Source organism: Rhynchophorus ferrugineus, unplaced genomic scaffold, assembly GCF_030347505.1.
Source record: "Rhynchophorus ferrugineus isolate W39M unplaced genomic scaffold, kcgeb_rfMv2 rfM3, whole genome shotgun sequence".
NCBI lineage: Eukaryota > Metazoa > Arthropoda > Insecta > Coleoptera > Curculionidae > Rhynchophorus > Rhynchophorus ferrugineus.
Window position 1 is genome coordinate 50,457,177 of NW_027472582.1, and position 23,131 is coordinate 50,480,307.

Here is a 23,131-nt window from a genome sequence, read left to right on the forward strand (position 1 = left end):
CTAGCTATGTATATTTAATTATATCCCGTCAATTTATGACAAAAGAGAACTCACACAAACACATCTAATTGTTTATCTTTGCCGCTGGTTTGCCGCATATTGCACGTTTATTTCAGATATTTATGAGTATAAACTCAAATATGTTTATGCCCTTGAACTGCTAAAGGTTGACGACCATCCGGCATGTATAGTCCGTATATAAAATTAATGTTATTTTATTATTTTCTAAATATGACTGTTGCTAATACTCTTAGCATCTTAGAGACAATATATGGACAAATAAGCAATACTTTGAATACATATCACTTTGAACTCAGTACGAGCAACAAATTAGATTTGTTTTGTTCGTAATTTAATCCTTTGTATATGTCACAAAATTATATTATTATTTTTGTATTGTTTGGGTTTGGCACCAAATTCAAACTGATCATTAAATATTAAGATAAATTGTGTGTATATAGTAGAATATAAATACGTGTTGAATAAGCTTTACGCTTATTTCTATTTAGTTATTATAATGATCATTATGTACATATTTTATTTTAAAATGTTTTGAAAAGTTTGATTATTTTTTAGTTTTTAGTGAGTTCGTTGTTTAATTTTTGAAGTTGATTGAAGTTTTGTGTTAAAAATATTTTAGTATTTCTGATATTTGCTCAACAAATTACGAAGTTATTTTGTTAAGTAATTTAATGGGTAGGCCAAGTAAAGATGTAGCCCGTATGAGAAAAAATAGAGAATAAAGAAATAGTGATAACGAAACTAGAACAGCAACGCAAAGGGGCTGACAATGCCGGGAATTGAACCCGCGACCTCCCCGTGTAAGCTGAACGCTCTGACCATTACACCATAGAAGCAGTTGCCATCCATATTCCTACGGCTTCTCATATGCTATGTTTAGTGATTAAAAAGCATACTGAATGGCTTTTGCACTGAACGACTTCCGGTTATCCGTTACATCAGTTCAGCAATAACATCATATCCAAATATCTGATTATTTTGGATAAAAAATATGGGAAAACATTGTACGTGCCTTTAAAATTTCAGGGTTTCCTTCGATCTCTCCCGCTTCCCCCCATTAGGTCCTGACTTGGTTCCAATGGGACCATCTCGGAGATGTACTCTTTCGAATAAAAAATACTTGACAATCGGTCCATAATTGACGGAGAAATTACTAAACATACATTAAAAAATATACTAGAACCTTCTCCTTTTTTGAAGTCGGTTAAAAACATTCCATAAAATGGCTTTGATCAATCCACAATTCGAGTTGGGCGCTAGAGAAAACGTATTCAAGATAACGGAAATCAATGTATTCATTATTTTGCGTGTATATTTTAATGAAAAAGCTGTTTTCAAAGCAGCTATCGGAATTAGGTCTAAGGTGCCATTACCACATGTCAGAATAAAACTGGCAAGGTTATGAGCGATTAATGTTGTTCACCGACTACCTTGAGAAAGTTTTTCTTTGAGAAAGAACAAGAGAACATGAGATTATTTTAAATACTGAGTGAAAAAACAAAGAACGAGCGTCTTCATATATATTCAAATATCAATGTTTAATCACATGTGTTGTCACTACTTGGCCTCTGGCTTATTTGGAAAATGGAGAAGCCATTAGAATTGGCTATTGGTTAGAAGAGAAGGTGATTTGTTGATACAGTAGGCTTGACATGCTTGCTACTTCATATATGGTGAACCGAGAAGTTTTAATTGATTTTCATTCAATAGGTCGTCTTCAGAAGACCTAGAAAAAACATCGCCTTGATTGACTTCATTTTAAATACTTCATTATTAAATTAGTAATTACAGTAAGTGCTTCATTATTTACATACTAGTCTAGCTTAAATCATCAGCTATGAGCAATCAAGGCAAAATGAAGTTAGCGTCAGACAGTGAATCGCTCGTGCTAACATTTCAAAGAAATAAAAGGACTCCAATGGCAGTTACTAAGTTCTAAATCGACTACAGAACTAGTTTTAGTCACACATTCATCGGATTGATTTACTATCCGCCGTAAAGTCTATATAACCGACAGTGACATATTGGCCAAAATGATGCTATTTTAAAACATTGAAAAGTCAAGTACTTTTATCAGAAAAAGCTTTAACAAAATAGTATCATGTATAAAGTATAAAGGAACACTGGACCACCATTATTCCTATTAGTATATTCCTGATAAAGTTAATTTATTTCTAAAATTTAATTTATTACTTATATCAAATTGTCTTTCACGATGTATTTGGCGTTACAGTACTATATGACTTATGAATCAATGAAGATGAGGTATTTATAATAGGCGGATCGTCTTAAACCTTACAGAACGAGTAGAACAAAATGATTTCTGTAGAAATGAGGAAATGTGACAATAAAGACTAAAGTTCTTCTCTTTCTTATGCTGTCAATCCAAAAGGGTGTTTAAGCTAAATTTAGAAGAAATAATTAAAATAAATTCATACGATTAAGACAATCAGTAAATAGTGAAGAACAATTCCAGGGATTCGGATTGGAATAAGAGTGGTCTTGAAAATAGATGACTAGCATTCTTCCATGTTACGGTTGCGGCAAGATTTGATGAAGTTCAACAAGAGCAGCGTTTTGGTTGAGATGTAAATACTTTCCCTGAGCACTGTTTGTCAAACCACCTACTAAATTCCCATCTGGGGACTAATTTAGTATTTGACCCTCATTATTTACCGAGTTATTCGTAAAATAATATTGTCTCGAAAGTGTCTGTCAACAATTAAATAATCTTACATAACTCTCGCATCATAGGACCACTATTAGCCGATATTCACATTTTTTGTACTGTGAGCAAAGCTAGAAGCCAAAGGTGGTTAAATTTAGTAGATAAGCAGGTGGAAACATTTGTATTTTAATTCATTTCACTGATGAGCTACCTGAGTATTTTGAAGGAAAAATATTTTTTAAAATAGTCTTCATTCTGTGACCGCTAAAATCATGTTGCTGCAAAAGGAATTACATCATGAGGATATTACGTCTAGGTCAATCATTAATTCGACATTCTTACTGTCAACAATAAATACAACTGAAGAAGACGATTGAAAAAGTATGCGGTATTATACACCTTGTTTAGTTATTCAAGATAAATTGAGGTGATTGGAAGTGTTGGAAGTTTTGATGCATCCGACGTACTTCTCAGGCCCTGTCCGTTTGTCTAAATCTTTACAAAACCTTTAGCTCAATTTTTTTCTTTAATAATTCTTGGTTCATGATTTCATAAACATTATGTAACCGACCTCTGACGTCACACTCTGCTGACCAATTAAATTTGAAATAAAACCCAAATGTAATTTCTCAAAACAATTTATTAAAATGAAATTCTATATAAAAAAAATTCTAAAATGTAAGTATATATATATATATGTAAGTATGTAAGTATATATATATATATATATATATATATATATATATATATATATATATATATATATATATATATATATATATATAATTAAATGTGAATATAAAAAAGGTCTACAATCTAATTGAGAACACAACATTTCTTCTGGCAAATATAATCAAAATTATCCATGGCGCTTTTCCCTTTTTCATATTTCTTTAGTGCTATCAACTTCAATAAGATATATAAGAGTTTCTATATTTTTGTTACCTCATACTGAAAGCAGAACAGCACAGGTGGAAGACTGTGTCATCTGACGAAGCCGGTCGATTGACTCTAAGGCGAAATCGTTTTGCTCGCAAGACGCTCTATGTTTGGTGAGTGGCGTGTCATATTATGAACAGTTAAGACCAGGTGAAACAGTTAATAGTGATCGCTACAGATAACAAATGATCAATTAGGATCATGTATTGATCAAAAATTGTCAAGAATGGGCCGGAAGGCACATCAAAGTTATTTTAGAGCATGACTGGAAGATACACGTTTTTGAGTATGCTAAGGAAGCATTGAAAGCACTTAGATGGCACATATTATTGCACCCGTCGTACACTCCAGACCTTGTCCCGCGCGACTATCAACTTTTCGCATCAATGGGATACGCGCTTTACGAGTGGCTCTTGGACAATTTCGAAGAAGTTGGGAAATTACTCGATGAATGATTTTGTTGAAAGTTTTTCTCGAAGTCAAGCAGTTTTTTTTTTGGGAACGTATCCATAAATTGCCTGAAAGATGGGCAAGATATATAGAATCAAATGGCCAATTCTGTGAATAAATACAATGTTTCGATTTTATTGCAAAATATGTAGTTTTTTTTCGAAAAACCCAATAATGACTTTACGGTACAACAGGTAATAATTGTAGATAATGACGACCTTTCTTAAATTCCATAATTAAACACTGTTGTTTATAACTGGCGACGTTGATAATCGTTAATAACCAGAAGAATTTTATCAATTAAATGTTTACTTTGTTCAAGCCGCTTCATGACCTCGGCAATTAGTTCACCGCGCACAATTATGATATCACTTCTTGGAGGTCGAGTTTTTAGACTCTCAAAAAGCGAGCCGTCCCCTGATTAATTGGCGTAATGCTTCCAGACAAATCTTTGTCAAATAACCAACTAAATTCCTAGCTGGGGACTAATTTAGTTTTTGACCCTCATTATTCACCGGGTTACTCGTAAAATAATATTGTCTCTAAAGTGTCTGTCAACAATTAAATAATCTTACAGAACTGTCGCATCATAGGACTACTATTGGCCGATATTTGTTTGCTTTATTTCAGCGCTCCGTACCAGATAATACACAATTTCATTTTTAGCTTCTGTTTACCCAAGGTTAATCCACTTTACATTTATTGTACGTGCCAGAGTCGGGTCAGACGTTTTAGATTTTTAGTAGGCTATATCTACACTATCAACAAGATCAATATGTATATTTCCTTTTAATCCCCATGTTACGGAGACTGGTCATTATTTTTGACAGGTTAACTATGTGAGTTCAACAGGGTATTAAAAAATGAAATAAAAACGAAGCAAATTAATTTTGTTTCTTTTTGCCAATTGAAGACATCAAGTTTATATTCAGGCTATTTCGTAAAAATTAAAGTTATAAAGGTTATGAAATATTTATTCGTAAAAGTAGCGGGGTATATGTTGGTGAATATAACGTAGGAATACAGCAATGTGGTAGGAATGTAATGTTTCAATATTATTTTCATTTCCATTTCTAAATAATATATGGTCGAACGATGCTACGAATTTGAAGCGAATAGTTCCTGAACCGACAAAACAATTGGAGGATACAAAGAGAAACGATAATTATTAGGAATTATGGGAACGATTCATACTACTTAAATTCTATGATAATAATCAATCTCTCGCAGACATCTCATCAACTGGTCGCTATTGTCGCTGACTATAGTGTTCCTGTAATTATTCAGCAGGAATCTTACTCTAATGGAAATCACAGACATCATATCTTGCTGGAGCGTTGGATGGAATCAACTGACCGTGCAAGAAACAACAGTATCTCAGATTCAGTCTCAGTCGATTCAGTTTCACAGCAAGGGAACGGGGGAAGGAACAGGAAGGGCACTGAAAGAGTTGCAAATAGTTTGTTTGATTTATCCTCTAAGTCTCAGCGTCTTCGCAGCGCGTCTCTGATAAAGGTTCTAATGATGACAGAGAAGTCAGTGCGAACGCATATGTTACCGATAGAGAGTTGATAGTAGACGGCAGACTTCGCCGCGACATCTGCATGCTCATTTTCAGGCATAGCAACCTCAGAGAAAATCCACACTAGCGTTAGCAAAATGGATCATAGGAATTTTAGGGATTCTTGTTGGATGACTGGCCATCTGTCAAGGAAGCAATTCAGCGCAGTCTAGGAATCAGAAAGGATAAGCCATTTTCTGTGTTGTTGGGTAGACACATGTTTTAGGTCCTAGTGTAAGGCATATAGTTTAGTAGTGGGTATCGTTCCCAGGTTAGCAAGCCTGAAGAACCTAGCCTATTTGCTCATTAGAGACTCCAAGGTACAACCAAGTCTTGTACTGGATTTGAAGCTATTAGTATAAATGCGCCTGTGCTTCTGGTAGGAGAAGAATAGCTCAAAGGTTTTTGTTAGGGAAAAAAAATGGTACACCTCGTTATAGAGTACTTTTCTTGGAATATAAATGGTGGAAAATATTTTTAAAAGAAGCCGTGAAAATCCACGGGGAAAATTAAATAGTGAGTAAATAGAGGGGGCTAAATCCAGTATCGAAAACCAAGTGAGATATAATTGAGAAAGTTCTGGGTACACGGAAGTGTGGTAGGTGTGAGGAATGGAAGACCGGAAGGCCCCCAACGATATTCTGAGCGCCGAGTTTAGGATGACCGCTGTGTAAGAGACAGTCATTGTCTATTTTTGTAAGGATGACCGTTAAGTACATGTTTATAATAGTTTTGTGGTTAGCACGTGTGCGGCTATGGGATATAGCAGATAAGATTACAAGTACAACGATTCTTTAGTGTGATAATGTGGTGTTTCGAGGAGAACTAAGTTTTTTCATGGCCAACGCATAATCTGGTACAACAGTTATTGTGTGTATTGTTTTCGTAAATGATTACTTTTTCTTCTCAATAATTTTGGTATGTAGGAATGACATTTTGGGCCGAGATATCGTTGGTATTGAAATGAAATTGACAAATTCTGGAAACATGGGAAATTCACCTTACTTTTCAAAATTATATTCTTCAGCTTCAATATACTTATTCTGGCGATATTTTCACTTAGTTGTTTTTTCGAAAGCTCCTGTCTGTTGATGAATGTTTCCATTCACATTTTTTTGCGGTATGATAAACTCTAGAAGTCAAAGGTATCTAAATTTGATGATTAAGTAGGTAAAAATATTCGTATTTTAATTCATTTAAGCTATAGCTTTTTGAGCTACGACTATTCCACTGATACAACATATCGGGATTGATGTTAAACTTGCTTTGTCATAAAAGTCGGGTACATATTACTCCTTAGTGTGCATTTGCTTTTGAATTATAAAGTAGGTGAAGTGAAGTCTCATCCATAGTAAAGATTACGTACTTTATACCTTATTTCTTAGAGTACTTTAATTCCTGTCCTAATTCTGCTTTCCAATAAAATCTAACTTTATTTTCTTTTAGCTTTTTATTTGGGTATTTATTGAGATAAATGTATATGCATGCCATATATCTGCGATATTTTCGATACTTATTTCAGTAAAGGTTTAACTATGTTGCTAATTGTCGTTCAAAACATTACCAGGCTGAAAATCTTCCTGTTTCTTAAATTGGAATTCGCTTGATATATAAATTGGCTTGATATAGAATTTTATTGTTATTATGCATAAATGGTTTATATAGTTGGCGATATATAGGAAAACTGTAGGGTACTTGTTTGTTTATTTTTTAATAGAATCAATTTTTACTTTAGTGTTTCTTAATTTGGTAAACTGTAGTCTGCAGAGTTAATTAATTATATAAGGCTGACCAAAAAGTAAATTCGTTGTTCCGATAAATTATTTTAGTCCATAGTACTGTTTATTTATTTAGGTCATGCGATTACAATATGAATATTATATATTATATATCATACAATAATATCTGAAAAAGGTTACGGTTTAAGTCTCCAGGATTTCCTACTACTAAAATTATTTATTTGATCTTTCAAACGTTTTGTTGATTCTTCAACATTAAGAAGTGGCAATATTTTTTCATAAATCTATTGTTTTCGATGACCTTTTGGAGTTTCTAACCAACTGTCTATTAAATATTTATTTATTATTGTAATTAATTTTTTTTGGAAATACTGAATATGACGCAAATGGGTTTTTTTAAACTCGAATAAAATTTAAAATACTGGAGGATTCGCAGAACATAGGTTGATTTTATCTATAACAATTTGAACTACTTACCAAATTGAAAAAAAGTCATTTCTATGTCATGTAAAGAGTACAACACTTGACTTACTCGTGATTCTTGGCTGATGTTGACATGTTAAACTTAAAAAAAAAAGCGTTGCTAAACAAAAGCGCCACCAATCAAGATAAAGTATTGTTTTTGTTTTATTTAGTGACAAATAGTCTGCCCAACAATTCAATAAAAATACTAAAACTTAAAAGGTAGAAATTCAGTTTTTAGTTAATTTTGTCCCCAGATCACACTGCGTAACGGTCAGTTATGGTGCGATCTGACAATAACGCAGACTAAGGAATATATGTAATGATATTTTGATGTTTTGAAAACCAAAACTGAATCTTTTCAGCCCAGCATGTATACATTATCATCTTGAAACCAAACCAAACCATAACCATGATAACCATGTAGAATGCTGGTAGTATGGGTGCAGGTCATTGCTTCCTTTGGGCTTCTCCATACACATACACCGTCGTTAACTATAAATTAAAGAAATAAATTGAATGTTTCTACTAATTAAACTTATTCTGCTCAAAACTTTAACAAGACCAATATATACTTATATAAAATTGCTTTATTTTGCTACTGAGAAATATTTACTCAGAGTTTATTATCGAAATTATCGCTGAGATTTGTTCATTTCATATTAGACGGTCAGTCAAATTAAAACAAAAATAATTGAGTTGAATCCTTGACTAAAGTTTTATCAGATAAATTCTCCGAACAAAATCATTTAAATGGTAAAACTTACTCGTATAATCATTCACATTATACTTTACCACATGTCTTTAGTGTTTAATTGCATTTTAAATTGTTAGCCAACCGCTAACATTCTCGGCGAGTTAAAGCACATTTGACACTGATGGATATTGTAAGGGAATTATTTACATTTCAGCGGTTTCTCTAGATAGCTTCGGAATGCAGGGTTATCACGACAAGAGCCGAACTATCACAAAGATTCGGATTGGCCTGGATTATCGATCGCTTCGTCGGCAATGGGCTTTAATTGTGACGTGTAAATTGCAATCTGTTTGCCCTTTCTCTACCGACCTCGATATGTGATTTATCATCGGATATGTCAAACAACAAACTAATAGAATATATTGGTATCGAGTACAGCTAGTTCCTAGTTAATATTGCTTTTATTCATCATGTTTACATCCTGATAATAATATTTGTAATATACTAAATGCAGTGTTTTGTTTGTGTTGAATAATCTGTATGAAATCCGGCTTGTACTTTATAATTTCTATTACTGACAATATATAATATTTTGATTTGTTTTAATAATATATTTTATATGAATTGTTGTACAGTTCAACGCCCTGTTGCAGAAAAATATTTCGATTAATATTTTACATAGAATTATTTGTCCAATTTATCTCTTAATATTATCTTTTAATATTAAGTGTATGATTTAGTATTTATGTATTTCAGCAAATTGGTTTTATATAAAAAGATAACGAATTTAAACTAATTTAAAGTGTTGTTTCTTTTGTTGTTATCCTTTCATTTCATTTCATTTCTTTGAAAAATACAAAATTATTATACGGGCTTTTTAATTATTTTATTACTATAAAAGTAGAGGATTATATTTTAAATTAAATTCCAGTCAGCATTTCACACTCTCAGGAGCGTATTAATTATTAAAAACTACTACTACCTTCCGAATTAAGAAGGACGTGTGCGAGGCAAGGCAACAGGAGCTGTCAACGTAATTATAATAAAGAAGATTCTGCAAGAGAGCTCATATCTTCATATCATTTAAGCTTACATCCCTTCCACAGCATCTGCAGATAGGATTTATTATGGGCACAGTTAAGCTTCCTATACCCCGTAGTGTCGATGTGGGTTATAAACTGACCTCTAAGATAGGATCAAGAATATTTGAACACGAATGTTGACCAAGATTGCCAATACATGCCAATTTATCTTCTTTTCTTCATAACTATTCGAGTTAATTGAATGAGTTGACAAGAGAAGGTCTTTATGATCTCGAAGGATATAGAAACTGTTAATCGTGTAGTACAAAATGATACTGTGAGTTTATATATATTCCAATAACCAAATCCCACTATGTCTAAACGTTTTATTCATTAAGTTAATAAGAGAAACATAAACACACACAATATTCATATGCACGGCCGTATTAGTCGCTCGATATAACATAGTCCCTCTAATAAAACAGCAAACTCATCAAAATATATGACGTCAATACGTTCCAATGTACCCGCATCAAATTTGAGTTTTGATTTATACTTACTTTGACATAATAAAACAAAAATGTAAATAAAATAATGAAGCAAAAATAATGTTATGAAATACAATTTATTATAACATTATAGAATCAGTAGCGATAAGTAGGTAGATTAGAGTTGCTTTATTATATTTATATTGAATTATTTTCCACACCACTCCTAAAGTAAGCTCTAGACACGTTTTTTTTTGTAGTTATATACCTTGGAGGCCTAATCCATGTAATTAACAGTTGTATATCCAAATAATGTATTTTACTTTCATTAGAGTTCATATCTATATTTTTACGTTTTACTTTACTACGCTGTAAATAAAAATATATCTTCAGTGAATTTAAAAGAAATATATTATGAATAACCTAATCAACATACATACAGAATACATAACCGTAGTTTTTTTCGATATAAACATAATTTGGTACAATTATTTCAGAAATAATTGTTAATCTAGGAATTATCCATAGAAAGCTTACGAATATGCAGCAGTTTGAGCGATGCTGGGTATTACTTCATGCACTTCTAGGAAATAAATTATTTAAATGGTGTGAAGAAAACCCACGGGCTGATAAAACTTATTAGGTTCTATCATATGATCAAATTAAGGAATATTTCTTATAGAACTTCGTATTCCTAGCAACGAATTAGATTTGTTTTGTTGGTAATTTAATTTCAAGGACCCAACCGAACCCAAACAATTATTAAAATTTAGATTTGTTTTGTTTTTAATTTAATTTTTTTGCATGTCACTAAATTATATTATTGTTTGTCTAGTGTGTGGGTTTGGCACCGACTTCAACCTGATTAGTTGGTAGTAATTAAGATAGTATTGTAAATAGATAAATAGGTTTAGGTAGGCATTAAATTAAATTGTGTGTATGTGGTGGAATATAAAATACAAATAGTAGATTGGTTAAATAGGGTTTTATTAATATTTTAAGTTAAATTATTTTTATTTAGTTATTACAACAATTATTATGTACATATATTATTTTAAAATGTTTTTGTGTCTATCTAATAATGTGTCTAAATCTCAGTTTTATTATTTTTTAATTTTTAGTTAGTTCCTTATTTATTTTTTGTAGTCGGTTCAATTTTTTTGTTAAAAATATTTTATTTTTCTCTTTTTATTGTTAGATATTTACTCAATAAATTACGCACTTATTTTATTAAGTATTACACTGGGTAGGCTAAGTAAAGGTGCAGCCCGTATAAGAAAAAATTGAGATAAAGAAACAATGATTGAAAATAAGGAGCGCTTTAGGCCCCGGGGTCCTCTACCTAGCTTAGGTGATTTGAAAAATGTTGTAACTAAACAAGAACAAGAAATTACTTTCCGTGCTAGGAATCCAACCGGCGACATCCGATTGGGAACGAAACGCTTTGGCAATTATAACATAAACCATTTGTCAACAATATTTCTACGAGGTGTTATATGCTATAGATAGTGCTTAAAAAACAAACTGAATGGCTTTTGCACTGAACGACTTCCATTACATCAGCTTAGCATTAACATTATACCCAAATATTTGATTATTTTAGGTAAAAATTTGTGAAAATTTTTACGTTTATTTATCCCCCCTTTGTCCATCTGATCTTGACTAGGTTTCAATGGGACGATGTCGGAAGGGCAGTCTTTCGGACGAAAAGAAATATTTGAAAATCGATCCAAAATTGACGAAGAAATTGGCAAACATACATTAAAAAATATATAGCCGAACATAGAACTTCCTCCTTTTTTGAAGTCGGTTAATAATACATTTACTATTCTTGTAGATTCATCAAGTAACTTTGAAATATGAAAAAAACAACAGATAATTGCTGTTTGATTATTGACTTAATGCAAAAATAAATGGCCGTCGGCTTTATTTTCAAAATTCCCTCGGAGACGTTGGCGAACATCGTCTGCTTATCCTTGGGAACCTTTTTATAAATACTTTGGCGTACTTCAGCACGATCGTCGAACTTTCGTCGTCGAAAAATCCCACTTGAAACTTGTAAAGCAGGATAATGTCAGCTTGTCGGATGATCCCACCCCCGATCAAACTCGATGCCGATTTGGTGTCAATATAAATACATCCCCGTCCGGAGTCATCTCACCTCCACCATCGTCCCCGCCACCTCACCCCCTTACTCGAACTGATTCCGTCCACGTACCGGACGGCCTATTCCCTCCCCCTCCCGCGCCATCCCTCCGCCCTTCGGGGACGGCCGAATGTTAGATATGAGGATATAAAAATCCGAAATATATAAAAAGAATATATATGGCAGCTTATCTAAAGTAACGACATCTATTGTATCTCTTTCACTTGCTGTCGACTTTTATAGGGCACGTTTATGGCGGATTAGAAATTTTCAGGAAAATATAAAAGGACCATTACATCGGCTAAATCAATTTTCTCTGGGAATTTGTTAGTTACGGTTATGTTCTCAGACCGGTTCTCCAGTCATAATTTCGTGCCCCTTGGAGCGGTTGTTTACATGATTAGGTCGAGTGTTTACTGGGTTCCTGCGGCAGTCTTCGAGACCCTCTATAATATAAAACAATTTTTCTAACCTTTGTGGTTGTCTTGCAAGTATATGAAACTTAAATATTTTATTCCTTTACTATTTATCGTCGGATGTCGTCTTAATTTACGGATATAACAAGTAATAACAAATTTAATTACTATATGAGGTAAAATATTACTAAAATTAGGAATATATTATATGTAAATGTAAATATGTATATATGTAAATGTGTAATATTTGTTGTATGTAAATGTAAATTTTGTTTCAATTGTGTATTTTAAATGCTTGACTCAGTTTCATTAGAGCTGACGTGAAATGTATTCGCTAGCAAAGAGAAAATACGCTATGTTTTACAGTTTTCTTCAATTAAGACTGAATTGTAAACCAGGTGGCTAAAAGTAGGAATATATATCTGTTTATGATTGATGAAATAGTGAGTCCGACTGACATATGAGCATCTTTACTATCACCCAGGAGCTAACCATTGGACAAAAAACCGTCTTCATCAATTTCGAAATGTCTAGAATCAAAGAGAAGCTGGATATATTGGTGACAAGTATCTCTTGTTAATTGTTGCTCAATGGAACCAAGCGCGAATTCCTGTTTCACCAGGAATCGTTTATTACGAGCAGCTTCCCGATGGCTATAATTGCAATTCAAACATGTACATTAGGATAGGAAGTGTATCATCCAATTTACGGTCGACAACGCAAATTTTTAGCGATTGGAATATCCGACCAGAAGCTCTAGTAGCTTGCTTGGACAGTTCTTATGTAATCACTTTACCTGCCTGTGTCCACGGTGAACTATTTTGGTGGAGGCTTAGTAATTGATCTTCACGAATGTCCCAGATAGGGATAACGGTTTCTACCAGAGATGGTATTATCATCAAAATGGAAACAGATTATCAAAAAAACGAATCTCAGCGGAAGTGGATCATTTCAAGGTATTAAATAAAATATTAATTTCAATAACCAAACAAGTTTTCAACAAGGATTGTTTGACATATGATAATTGAACTATGATTAAATAATAAAAAGTGTAAAAAAATATAAATTTGTATATGTTATGTGTAATAAATAACATAATTATGTACTATCGTATCCACTATTTTCTTGAAATATTGCTAATAATGCCGATATATTATTATTAGATATATCTTAATTAAGTAAATCAAATTTCGATGTCTTTATTTTTGGTATTTTGCAAAAATTTTATTGAGAGTTCTGAAATTCTGCAATGTTCGAATAATATCTACTCTTTGTATGCACATTCGATCATAGAAATAGAGTGCTATCAACGATTATATAAAACGATCATTTTAAACACGAATATATTCTACACTATAGAGAATCCGAAATCTTAACACATAGTTTTAGTTGACTTAGATGTTTGATTTAATTCGGTTTAAGTTCAGTTGCGCCTAACGGTTTTTGTTAAAATGATTGGTAGTTTTAACAATAATTTGCTTGGTTTTGAAGTCAATTTAAAGCAATCCAAAATATAAACCAAAATATTTAAAATATTTTTTTGCGTCCATTAAATGGATCCAGAGTAAAAATAACAATTAATTTAATCTTAGAAATATTGCTTATATTTCTATAATTTTGCATAATGATTTTGCAGGCTCCTAGGCAATAGAATAACCTACAAGGTTACACAAGTTTAGTTAGTAATGTAAATGTCGTTTTTGACTAAAGTCTCCTCAGTATTATATTCTAGTTTTGAGCTATCATTATTTGATCAGCTTCTACTAATCCCTATTAAATCACCGTCTTCATATCCTACCAGACAAAAGGGATAATAATCCTGGTCCTAACAAATTTGTGATAACTTAAATACAATTTTACATAAAGAGTCATTTTTTTATCTTGTTTTCATACGTCGATCTAGGTTATGCTAAATCAATAAATTGGCATTAAAGTTACATTTTTCTCGTTTTACAACTATTTAAATTAAAAGTTATTTTAAACTAGCTGATGTGTCCTACCTGAGCTGCAGGCTTTTATTGTATCTGTATTGTTATTGTGTTTTTGTCGTCATATAATGAAGCTTGAAGTTCTTTTTTAAACTTTCGAGGTTGTCCAAGGCGGAGCTGTTACTAATATCAAAATTACAACTTCTAAAACATCGCTGCTATTACACTTAACATTTAAATATATAGAATGTCGATGCTAAAAGTGCTTAAGAGAAAATTAATTTTATTCATTCATATAGATTGCTGTTTAATTCTTGTCACGTAGATTTGTCGCATTGAATCAAAATTACTCAGAGCATATAATTGATTGTCATGGCTACTCTAGCACATAAAATATAATATTTGGTTGTACAAATATTAGGTAGAAGAATTTCCAAAGTGTAAAATATTATTCATTTAATATCGATATATTTGAAATAAATTTAAATGTTCACAATGCTAAATAGTTACTTTAAATAATATTATTAATAGCTAATAAATTATAAGCAGTAAGACCAATTAAAAGTCTTTCCAAGTTAATGTAATAAAATCTTTAGGTAACTAATGTAATAAATAAAATCAGAATATTTTATTATTTTTGCAGGAATGCCATATATCTCCATCGTATATTTTATTTGATTCTTTGCAAAATCATCACTTAATTTATCACTATTATTATGTGCTTCAAGATAATTAACCTCAAATTAAGCAGAAGGCGTGTTTATTGCTTGATATACGAATGCAGTAAAAGCGAAGCTTGTAGTAAGACAAACGACCCTCTATATCACATGTAGTTCTTATAAGAAATAAACAGCAGTAAAGAGTCTGTTACTTCATTTGGAATTAATTTAGAATCATTAAGCTGGATTTCTTTGGTGGTGTTTTTTTTTCACAGAGAAGTTTTGTTTTAGACGCTTAACCAAATATTATTATGTGCTATTCTTTATATTTCTGAAGTTTTCCAGTGATAAAATGAGCTAGAACTAAATGAAACTGTTATTAACATGATTATGTTATTAACATGACATGATTATAGTTTTAATGAATACTCTTAGTTTCAACGAAAAAGTTATTTATGGCCATAGACAATTTTTATTTACTAGTGATAACCCTGCATATGAATTTTGACCACTAAATAGTGATCCAGAATTTTGGTTTAATGTATTAATATGTTGATATAAATTTCGAATAGGATACGTTGACATAGGTTTGAAAAATTCAAGGAAATGTTTTTGTATGTAAATTATTAGCTTTTTGTACATTCATTACAGTATAAGCTGTAACTATGCTCAATATAAATATAAAGACAAGTCTACTGTAATGGTCTGGACGCTGTGAATATCAGACATTCTACAAAATACTTGGAGAATGAATTGTAGGTTTAAATCTACCCATAACAATATTAAGAACTGTATAAAAGCTTCATAAATTTCTACAATCAATGTTTTGAGCGATGGGGGTAGATATTCCTGTAACCATTATTTAAACGGCTTTACATACTGTTAGAGTAAATGGCGTTGGCAGAGAGTTCGAGAGCTTTTCAACAAAAGGAAAAGACAATTTTGTTTCAATGTAAATAGCAGAGATTCTAAAAATTATCGAGTTAACTTATTACGTATCAGTTAGTGGAAAAATATTTAGGTAAATATATAAATGAATATTTGAAGAAATATACAAAATTTAGACCGAATCGAATTAAATTAGAATTTATTGCATAGAGTACTCATTTTTGTCTTAACGTATTAATATGTTGAGATGAATTTCGAACATTCATTGTTACTGCCGCCTTACCTCGAATCTGATTTATTGAATGGAAAATACCTTGAATAGTTTATAGGTGTTTATTGTAATAATTTGTGCATTCGTTGATGGGGTTAGGTTCTTAGAAAATGTAGTATTATTTCAGGGTGCTAGTTGCATACCCGGTACTTTATTATGCAGCCAGATAGCATTTTTGCAAATATTATAATTTTAGGAGTTGAGGATACAGCCTCGTAGTTAGATATCACACAGTTTGTTTGTAAATAGCATAGTTGTTATAAGTATTTATTAAATATATATATGCTTAATAATGTGAAGGCAGTGAATGCCTAATTAAAGTTCAATTGTGAACGCTGAAGAACTTCATGTTTAACATGGAAGAAGCATATAGTAACAAATCATAAATAACTTGGGCTTAAACTTAATCAGATGTATAGGCTTATCGAAGTGGTCAATCGAAATTATCCTTAGATGACAAGATATTGCTGTGTAAAGCAATTATTAGGACTATTAGGCGTAGAGTATCGAACTAGGGATTACTATCAGCAAGCGAATCCCCATGCGAAGCTAAAATTTACCGAAATAAAGTGTTGTGTGTCACTGTTGACTTATTATGTTTATAGCGAATTAATGTAGCGCAATATCCCCCAGGAACTTATAATCAATATTATTGAAACTGACAGAGTAAAATAATCTGAAAGTGCACCCCATTGCAGTCACCAAAGCAACAGTTAAATGTGTTAATTGATAGTTCACAGTTTGAAGCAAAATAAATACTTACTGAACCTTATATAAAATAAATTACATAAAATACTTATATTCATATAGTTGAGTTGAATATAAGATACAAGTTACTGTTTGGTCTTGTTGTATCATTGGAGTCATCATCTCATACGATTTTCATAGGATGGGCCCGAAATTCGATATACTTAACAGGATTTTGTCTAATTTAATTGTAAATGACAGATTGTAACTGATATACTTCTGTGTTCAACCCCTGTATATCAGCGTCCCGTATAATGTACCCCCATAAATTCGTGCCCAATATTATTTACATTATTTTTGTAACATTATTGTCAAACACCTCCCAAATATTTATATATTATGATTCTCTAAGTAACGGGAATGTAACCGAGAAGCATTTGGATATTGTAGATTGAAATGTAGATATTATACAAAATTACAACAATCAGGTAAAATGAAAAAGAATTACGAAAATGTACCAAAAGCATAAAAGTCTCTGGTTAATAACTAATTAAACAATTCCTTAAAGTAGTTTGGGATTTCGGTGCAGCTTTTAATCAGACGATCTGCCGTTTTAATAAAATACATAATTTTCCAATTTTCCTCCGGTTTGAATTTCCCGACAGATTTCAGAATTTCAATAGATTAATTAAGATCGTTGTGTATATATAGAACCTGGGCAATTCATCATCGTTTAAGTACCACGTAATGGGTGGCATTAAACTATTATTAACGAATTTCGTCTTTCGTAATGAATCACGCAGATTTCTGTTTCGTGGGGAAGGTCCCCATGCGTTCGCCGAAATCATATTTCCATTATCTCGCGTGATAAAACTAGGCTACCATCTGGGTAATTCTATTAACGCGTGGACGGTTTTATATCAATAACAAAAATAGTATAATGCTGTTTGTTCATTAATATTATTATTTATATCTAAGTGATATTTGTGGTTAATTAATTTATATCACAAATACTTTTTTATATTATTTGACTCTTAATTAATTTGTAAATATAAGAGCATCTAATCAATATTAACAGTAAACTAGTTTCTATATTGATGAGATAATCACTTTTCTAATCAGAAGATGAACGAGATAATGGAGAAAAAATGGCCTCTAACATTATTTAAAGAGGTAAGTATTTTTTGCGGTTTTTGATACTCTTTTTAGGGTATTGCAGCTACACGGAATATTAGTAAGGACAGTCTATCAAATATCTCAAAAAATTAAAAATATAATCTTATATTCACAGAAGAGAGACCGCTTTATAGCCTCTAAGGGGTTGACGAATCAAGATCAGCTTGATGTTAGCTCTAACAGAGATCAAATATATGACATGTATATAAACAGTGAGTAGTCTTTTGAACACAAACTTAATTTAATACAATTATTTCAGAAGAGACTGTTAATCTAAAAATTATTCCTAAAAACTTAGCGATATGCAGCTGTTTGAGGGATGTAGAGCACCCTTTCGTAGACTGTTGTATAATATAGGATTCAAATAGAGTAAAGGAAACCTATGAAAAGGTAGAATTGAACTTCCAGATATTGATTTTAAAAGTTTACAGTTGTTGAAATTTGCTGAATTCGATATCACAAAATCAAAGGATATCTATTATTTCAATATGTGTATTTAGATGAAACATGAATATTTCAGAAGGAGATCAATATTCCCAAAGGTCACTGATGGCAAAATCAGAATAAATATAATGTTAAGACAACAAAAGATGGAAAAAATTAAGCGTTGGAATAAAAATTCATTAGATTTTATTATTCCTAACTTTTATTAATAATACATTGTAGATATGTTGTTCTTGATGATACAAACAGGAATGGGTAAAAACACTTTCTGTTGGAAATGATGGAATGTGATTGGATTGTGATTGTGACATGAATGAAACTTTCTAAATATGGGATTATGATTCAATGGTGATCATTTGTAACACAGGGTGATGACGGTTAATGTACATAAAGATGAGATATAATTAATATACAATAATTGTGGATAAATCTTATTGTAAAATGTTAAAGTTTTATGTGCACAGATATGTGTGTATTTTTTCAGAATATACATGAGCATTTTATTAAAATGTGCGAGGAGAGAAAGAATACCAACTGTTTTGCAGATATGACAAAGGCATGGAAGGATTAGGAAGAATGCAATAATTAAACCTAGCTTTATCAAGAAATATCTATACAGGTAGTAGTTAAGTAGGTAGATTAGGCCTCCAGAGGATATCACTACATAAAAAAAGCACCTGGACCTCAGGTGGCTCACAGGTGGAATGAAAGAAACTCAATTTTAATATAATAAAACATAACCTTAACCTACAATTTCATATAGCCATATAATTAATTGTAATTTTAAATCCTTTTCTAATATATGCATTAGAGGTATTGTAATGTTAACATCAATTATAATTTTAACAGTATTTTTTGATTTAATATTACCGTTTAGTATTTTTAATAGTTTAATTATTTTATTTATACTAGAATTTTGTTTTATGTCAAAGCCAACCTGAACTAAAAGTCAGGGTTGATACGGTAATATTGCGACGTTTTAACGTCTCAAATTAGAAATGACATATGTATAAAATAACTATATATAGACTGTAAATAAGTTTTATGTCTTACATATTTGTAATGTATTCTGTTTATATAAAAGTTTTTATCATCTGGATTCCGATATTTTAATTTAGTTCTTTCCTGCAGTTTTAAGTGTCCCTCCACTTCTGATTAATATTTTTAAATACCTGAGCGATGATTCATAAATTAGATGTCCTAACCTTTTAAAAATCTAGTTGTCTATTACTATAGAAAACGAGGCTTGTTATTTCAATATTATTTTTCACATCACTATCAGGAAAATTTATTTTCAGTGTTTCTTGTTTATCTGCACTATTATAGGATGACTTCATATGAGGGGGTAATATCACTCTGAACTTTAACTGTCGCACTTAAGTTTCTTTTTGAATGACATTTCTGCAAATGTCTATTACAATAAGCAATGCTAAAACAGAATAAATTATTTAATCATCCATTGTAGATACAGTTAGGAGAACAATCATATATTAAGAAAATTAAACATAAGTACTAAAATAATAACATAAACTCGAAATCAAAATAATAGAACATATAGCTGGATATGAAACTAACCGTTAAATGCTGACCTCTCGATCAACATCGGTACAAAGTTTTTTGTATCTTTCGGACAGGTCCAAGTGTTTAAGCTATTTCGATTAAGGCGGTCCAAGCTGCTTGTAAAATTCGATGTTTTTTGTTTTTATATTTATGCCAGTGTTGTATCAGAAAAATCTGTCGGTGTCATCAAGTGCTTAGAGAATGATTAATGCGCCATATGGGGTCGAGTGTGGTAGCTGGCCGAAAGTACAGTCGAGAACTTAAAAGTTTAGATCTATTATTCTGGAATAGGCCATATTTTACAAAATTCTTTCGATATATTTTTCGAAGGAACACGATATCAAAACCAGACGTTTACTTTGCGATCAGTCCGTCTTTTGTTTTTCAACTCATCGTTGTTATCTTGCGCTATAAAACTGGGCAAAATAGCATGTTGAACAGATAAAGCTTCGATTTTATTTGGTTATACGGACGGCAAATTAATTATGAGACATGTTTTGTGCACATTCAAAATTTTAATACATGAAGATGTGTTTACGGTATTGTATTTTAAAATATCGATAGATAAACACAATTTTTTTGGGAGAGATTCACGAACAAAATTGCCCAATTGTTCATTATTTATCTACTTTTGTTTTTCGTTTTAAATGTTAATTATTTCTTCGCATGAAAATAACAGCATTATCAAAAAATGGGCAGAAAATTAGGTAATCGCAAATATGTATAAAATTAACTTAAATTAGACTACTGCAAGAGAATTATTTTAGCATACAATACACTTACTCAGAAACAAGCATCTAAATTCTTAGTCCATTTTAATTCCTGAATTCATGTTCGGACTTAATTTCCATTTTGACATGTTGGTATGTTCATAGACTTATAGCCATAAAGAAATAGAGATTTAACTTTACAGAAAATTTTAAGGAAATATTTCGCGACGTTCAACATTTAGAAAAATATTTAATATTTATTTTTTTAATTTTAGAAATTAATCCCTTTTTTGGATCAACAGTTGCAACTCCAATAAAATAATAGCTCCTGAATGCAAATATATATTAATATAATAAATGGATTAACCGACATTCAATACACGAGGAATTTTGGTGTAAAATTTATTGTCCAAGTTAGAACAAATTTGTTAAAGTGTCATCAATTGAGGGTTTCATTTCATTAAAGAAAAAAAAGTGTAATTATCCAAATAAATATATTGTTATAACTTGTGTGTTAACTTCAATTCCAGATGTTCCTATATGAATAAATGAGTCAAGGCTATATCTTATGCCCCAGGAAATTGTTTTATTATACTGTGAGTAGGTCTCTTTATTTTAAATTCTTATTATTTGCCGCCATTTTGCCATATCGATAATATAACATATTTTTGTCAAATATCTTTTTAAAGTGTAAATTTAAAATGCTTTAATTCTGCACTACATAATTATTTTCCAGATAGAATATTGCATATAACAAAGTGCGCTATTTGCTTTTGCGTAAACCCATAATAGATATCTAGTAGATTAAATTAATGGCACTAAACAAATATGGAAAGAATGGGGAAAGACTGAAGAAGTAATGTTGGTTTGTTCCAAAGTTTTTTGTTTATGATTTTATAAATATATAATATTTATATTTATTTTTATTTCATATAATTATATTTATTTCATTCGTTGAATTAGTAAATTTATTTCAGAAAAATTATAGGACGTCGGGGCTATCACGTGCCGCACCTGCGTGGCGAACTTATCAAAGAACCAATCAAATGTCTTCACAGTGAAATGTTTTTTCGCCTGAGATCCCTATTGAGTTGACTCTCTATTGCTCTATGATCATAGCTAAAATCTCATTTTTGCAGTCACATGTTCACCATATAATATTATACAGAGGTTTAACTTAAATAGACAACACCGAGGAAGCCTTTTGGTCCCACCAATGCAAGCCCTGAGACCACTTGTGTGTATCAGTCTCAAAAGTGTATCCAGTGTACGTACAGACACAAGAACATAGGAAGTCATTTACCCTGGAAGAAAGAGTACAAAATAGATAGATTAAGGACGTGTATAAGCGAATTAGCACTGTTTTGAACTTATACGTATACAGTTATATATAAAGCATTTGTATTCATACTACTAGTACTCTAAAATAAATTGGAAATGAAATTAAGGGCTTCTAAAGCAATCGTAAAACGTTTAATAAATGCGTATTAGATTTAAGTGTTTACCTAAGATATGGAAGAGACTGAAAGTGATATATATGTGATAATTAAATTCAGAGATCAGTTACAATCTAATAAGTCTCCTTGTTGCCGGTAATTTCTAAATTATTACAAAAACTTGTAACTTAAAAGTCATTGATTGAACATAATAATATAATTCCATCTCATCAGTCAATATCAGTAGCTTCAAAGGGAAATACTCACCCAAATTAATAGAAATCTGCTAATTTTCATAGTGAAGCACAGGTTTTTGTTAAGGTGTAATATGAGGCTTAATATATATATATATATATATATATATATATATATATATATATATATATATATATGTTTAATATAATGTAAGCAAGATGTTGACCTCTTCAAAATTGTTAAAATCCTATATTTCAAATATAGCCTTCGTGTAAACTTAAGAATGTCTATTCAAAATTCGAATAATTAGGAGTGGAGTGCTGCAAGGTAGTTTGTTGGGACCTGACGTAGAACGGTCATGTTCCTGACTACCAACTAGTGCAGTAGCTGTTGTTTTGCTAACGGTACTGCCATAACAGCTATATATAGTGATCACCGTAAAACGTTTAATAAATGCGTATTAGATTTAAGTGTTTACCTAAGATATGGAAGAGACTGAAAGTGATATATATGTGATAATTAAATTCAGAGATCAGTTACAATCTAATAAGTCTCCTTGTTGCCGGTA